We start from the raw sequence: 5,834 nt of genomic DNA, 5'->3' as shown, positions 1-5,834 counted from the left end.
CCACGAGTGTGTACCTATGTCATTACTTCTCTCTGTCGGAAGGAACGAGCTGCACGCTGTGTTTCACTGGCCAACTTCAACCTAGCTAGTCAAGAGGCTGGACTTCTGGAGCCAAAGGAATACAGTTAATTATGTTGATATTATTGGACAAACCACGAATGTGTTTCCCTCTGCACCTCTGCAGTTTCGTACTGCAGAGAGAAGAAGCAGTGGACAAATCCTTACTACAAGGAGCTTTCAGTTCAAATAGAGCAGAGACAGGCTCAGAGTGTGAACAGCATAAAGCCACAGTGAACAGGAGGGGTGGGACAGTAGGTTTCATTTCCACACACCTGGAAAACTCTTTTTTCCACCCAGCAATTTTGTTCCAACAAAGGAAGAGAAAATGTATTAATTTCCAGTTTAGCCTATTTATCCTCATATGTTTATGTCATATTCCAATTTAGTATTATCAGCAGGTTAATGGTAGATGTTCTGAGGTGTGTGTGTTTGTTCTGGAGAGACAGGGTGGAGAAATGGGCTGACAGGAACCTCCTGAAGTTGAACAAGGAGAAGGCCAAAGCCAGCACCTGGGCAGGGACAACCCCATGCAGTAGTACATGCAGGGCATCACCCAGCTGGAAAGAAGCTTTGCAGAAAAGGCCCTAGTGTCCTGTGGAACACCAAGCTGACCATGAGCTAGCAACGTGCCCTCACTACAAAGGAGGCAAATGGCACCCTGGGCTGCATTAGACAGAGTATTGCCAGCAGGTTGAGGGAGGTGATCCTTCCCCTCTGCTCAGCACTGGTGAGGCCACACCTGGAGTACTGTGTCGGGTATAAAAGAACGTGGACATACTGGGGAGTCCAACGAAGGGTCACAAAGATGACGAAGACTGAAGCATCTCACATATGAGGAAAGGCCGAGACGGCTGGGACAGTTTATCCTAAAGAAGAGAAGACTGAGAGGAGATCTTATTAATGTATATATAATATGTGTTATATATCATTGGCAGATGAAGACAAAATACAGACCATAGCATACTCAGCTAAGCAGATGTCTGCTGAGCCTCATATAGAGCTCACTGGTCTGAGGGACTTAAGGTGGGATGTTGCCAGCAAGGGTAGGTCTGCTTTTCAATGACTATGTGTCATGGTTTAACCCCAGCAGGCAGCTAAGCACCCCACCATGCCTGTAACAGTCAGAGCTGGGGAAACTGCAAGAAAACCACTGTATTTTAAGCAGTGTGCCAGGAGCTAAAACCCCTGAGTTTTCATCTCAGGGTATCTGGGCTGCTTTGGGTGAGTCATTTTGTCTGTGCCAGAGTCCGTTCAATATCAAAAGAAGATGGTGGCACTGACTCCCAGAAAGTTGCCGGGCCCCATGAAATAATGCCGTAGCTTCTGCCTGCTTTGTCAAAATGGTGATAGCATCTAGAGAAGGAAACCTAGTGTTTACTTTACCGGAGAACCCTAATGAAGAAACAGCTTCTCCTGTTATCATGATGCATGTAGGTGAGGTGAGCATGTCTCTGAGCTTGCCTAGTCTATCTTGTGAATAGTGCAACCGCTTTGCCTCCCCTAGGATTTTAGAGCGCAATGCATGCTGTAATTATGCATTACTGATGAGCTCTTCAAGCACGGCCTCTCATCCTGAAGAGATGCTCTGGAAATGTAAAATAGATAAATACATTAGGTTGCCTCAAAAGTTGACTGTTATTTGAAGGGAAAGGATTTTCAGCTGCAGATTTTACTTTTAACAAAGCACATGTCTCCTCTGTGGGTTCAAGTTTTCACAGTAGTAAAGGGATCTGAAGCAAGTATATTCATTTCCATGAAAAGCACTTGAACAAATATCTTTGGCAGAGCTTTTGATCTTCTCTCTAGAGCATGTTGATATAGTTGATTGATATATGCTAATTTTTTGGAAGTAAGTTCTTCTGGGATGAACTCTAAGCAGCGATGAATGAATAGTGGAGGAGCATGGCTAGCAGATCGAGGTAAGTTACAATCCTCATTCTCCATGGCATTTCTGAGGCTGCACCTGAACTGTGTCTGGTCTGCTGAGCCCAGGTTCAAGAGGAAAGTGGAGTAACTGGAGAGGATCCAACCTGGACCAACTCCGACCAACTGGTCGGAGAACGTAGCATATGACACACAGGGAATGGCAGGGGGAGCTGGGCTTGTTTAGTCTGACCAAGAGGAGGTTGGAATGATTAAATAGGTGCCTACAGCTATTTAAAAGGCAGTTACAAGGATGTTGGAACACAACCTTTCTTGGTAGGGGCAGAAGATATAACAGAGGGCAATGCCTGCAACTGCAGCTTGGGGAGTTCAGACTGGACATGAGGAAAGACGTCTTCACCAGAGATGAGTGCAACACTGGATCAGATCACTGTAGAAATGGTAGGTTCTCCATCCTTGGAAGTTTTCAAGATTTGACTTGACAAAGTCATAGCTGATCTAGTGTTAGCCGCAGTCCTGCTTTAAGTGAAAGGATGGACTAGGTAATTTCCAGAGTGCCCTTCCATCCAGCACTTCTGTGGTGCTCTCAGTGAATGCAGTGGGATTCTTGGTTCAGATACAGGATGCTTGATGCTCTTTTTGCACAACTGGGACTCCTGTCCCTTTGAGCTATGCCAAATGGCAGAACTTGAGATTCACTGAGAGAAATCCAGGAAAGATATCCCTAAAACACATTCTCCTCCTGCACAGGCCAACACCTTGCAGGAGTTTTCTTCAGGAGCTTAGAGCTAACCACTTAAAATCTAGTAACAAAGCTCTAGAAAGCCTGTTGGTCTTCTCAGTTGTACTCACAGCAGGTGGAGGTGGCAGGAGAGAGAGGGAAAACTCATTGCCAGTGCCTTGTCTGTGCCACCACCTACAAGCCAAACCACATGGGCCATGCAGAGACCCTTGAAATTAGGCTGCTGGGGCCCAAGTTGCTCTTGGGAATGGGATGGAGGCCAGGCAGCTTGAAGGCAGATTTTTAAAATCAGTTTGGTATCTGTACATGTTCATTAGTACCTACTGGGATCCCAAGCCTTTAAAATCTTGCCCCCTTCAACTGACTGAAAACATTTCAGTTTTTGGCTACACAGCACATTTTTGACCAAGGTCCTAATGATGAGGAGCTGCTTGTGAGCGGTGTGGCCATTTGCCAAAAGAGTAGCCCTAGCTTCCTCTGCTGTATGCATTTCTGTACCTCTTTCTTGTAAGGTTTGTGTTCAATGAGTCTGGCTCCCGGCCTGTTAGAACCAATGTAAAGTGTCATCTACCTGGACTTTAGTAAAGCCAGAGAATCCTCCTAGAGAAGCTGGTAGCTCATGGCTTGGATAGGCATACTCTCTGCTGGGTAAAAAAACTGGCTGGATGGCCAAGCCCAGAGAGCTGAGGTGAACGGAGCTAAATCCAGCTGGTGGCTGGTCACGAACAGGGTTCCCCAGTCTTGTCTGGGTTCCCCAGTCTGGGCCAGTCTTGTTTAATATCTTTATCAATGATGTGGATGAGGGGATTGGGTGCACCCTCAGTAAGTTTGCAGATGACAAGTTGGGTGGGAGTGTCATTCTGCTTGAAGGTAGGAAGGATCTGCAGAGGGGTCTGGACAGGCTGGATCAATAGGCCAAGGCCGACTGTATGAGGTTCAACAAGGCTAAGCACTGGGTCCTGCACTTTGGTCTCAAAAACCCCATGCAATGCTACAGGCTTGGGGAAGAGTAGCTGGGAAGCTGCTCGGTGGCAAAGGACCTGGGGTTGCTGTCTGACAGGCATCTGAACATGAGCCAGCAGTGTGCCCAGGTGGCCAAGAAGGCCAACAGCATCCTGCCTTGTACCAGGAATAGTGTGGCCAGCAGGAGTAGGGAAGTGATTGTGCCCCTGTACTTGGCACTGGTGAGGACATACCTTGACTATTGTGTTCAGTTTTGGGCCCCCCATACAAGAAGAGCATTGAGTTGCTGAAGCGTGTCCAGAGAAGGGCAACGAAGCTGGTGAAGGGTCTGGAGAACAAGTCTTATGAGGAGAGGCTGAGGGAACCGGGGTTGTTTAGTCTGGAGAAGAGGAGGCTGAGGGGAGACCTTATTGCTCTCTACAACTGCCTGAAAGGAGGTTGTAGTGAGGTGGGTGTTGGTCCCTTCTCCCAGGTCACTAGCGATAGAACGAGATGAAATTGCTTCAAGCTGCATCAGGGGAGGTTTAGATTGGCTATAGGAAAAATTTCTTTACTGAAAGAGTGGTCAGGCATTGGAACAGGCTGCCCAGAGAGGTGGTGGAGTCACCATTCCTGGAGGTATTTAAAAGATGTGTAGACGTGGCACTTTGGGACATGGTTTAGGACACAGGGTACTGTTGGGTTGATGGTTGGACTTGATGATCTTAGAGGTCTTTTCCAACTTTAATAATTCTATGATTCTATCTTCAAAGAGGCTTTGACCATCCCACATACAAATCCTCTTGTCTGACAGTGAGGCAAATCTTCCTGGGTTGCATGTCTTTTGGGCAGGTAGAGCAACTTGTAGACATCAGATGGGGAAGGCAGGGCCAAAGCCTGGGCTGGTTTTCTTTGTGCAGTCCCCAGTGAAACTGGATATGCACTACTACCCCTTCCTTTCCTATGCAGATCCCTGCAGGGCAGAATGAGGTCTGTAATGAAGGTTTGTTATCTCATTGCACTTGGATTTCTTAACTCCAAAGTTCCTGAGCTCACCAAACTTCTGATGATGACAGTAAGAGAGGGGAAGGACAGGCAGATAATGGTTTTATCCTGCACCCTTTTTCATTTGAAAATTGTGCTTTACATCCCCTAACACAGATCTCCATTCTTAGGAGTTTGGGTTAGGACTATATGCAAGACAGATATTCTACTGCCACTTGCAAGGGTAATAATTACCAGAGGTATTGATCCTCCTGCTGCAGACCAAGGTGACTACAGTACAGACAATGGTCAAAAGAAATTTCCCTTTATGATACAACATTGCCCATCATGGGTTTTCATGTAACGAAACCAGGGAGGGCTCCATCAAACAGCAATAATTTGATCTAGGTGTGCCAATGACCTGACCTGGAACAAGAACCAGCACAGGCAAAGCAAGACCCAGGCCACGTCTGCTCTGCTGTGTGAGGGCAGCTGCTGCTCTGGGGAACTGGTTAATGAGTTACATGCTGTTAATGGGTTGAACTTTTGGCAGCTTCCCATCATGTCACTGTCCCTGATTCTGTCAGGGTGAAGGTCAGATTATCGTAGATGACTTGATTGTCCAGGCACTCTCTGGCCCCTTTTCCTGGCATTAGCTCTGGTGGAACCAGGAATGGAGAGTGTAAGAGAGCAGGGTGGGTGGAGGGGGAAGGTTTTCAGCATTTGCATTCCCTGTTTTCAGATCCTGCCTATGAGGGGGGGTTAGGCACACCCACGCTCCTTTCCCAAACCCTAGCTCAATCTCCTGCTCCCAGTTTGAAGGAAATCAGAATGCTCCTGCTCCTCCACCAGTCTCCGTGGCCAGCGCCGTGGCCAGCTCCTTCCAGGGAGACCTGCCAGAAATGAAGGCCTTCCCCTTATCCTCTGCTGTTAGCCCTGCTTTTCTTTAGCTACCACCTTTCCTCAGTTGTCTGCTGCCCTGCCCCAAAAGAGGGACAGCTCCGGCCTGCTGGGCACCCTCCCCTCCCTCTTCCCCCCAGTGCCTGGCCTTCTGCCCAGACTCAGAGCTGCCGGTTCCAGCTCCTCCTTACTGTCACTCCCAGATTCTGGATGGGCCCTGGCCCCTAGCCCTTATCTCCTCCAGCCCCTGGACTGTTTGCAGAGGAGAGTATAAAGGGGTTGACGCGGAGAGCCGAGGGGGAGTACAAGCAGCACTGGACCA

The sequence above is a fragment of the Phalacrocorax carbo genome, chromosome 1 (assembly GCF_963921805.1).
Source record: "Phalacrocorax carbo chromosome 1, bPhaCar2.1, whole genome shotgun sequence".
In the NCBI taxonomy this organism is placed as follows: Eukaryota; Metazoa; Chordata; class Aves; order Suliformes; family Phalacrocoracidae; genus Phalacrocorax; species Phalacrocorax carbo.
Note: the sequence above shows the minus strand (reverse complement) of the source record.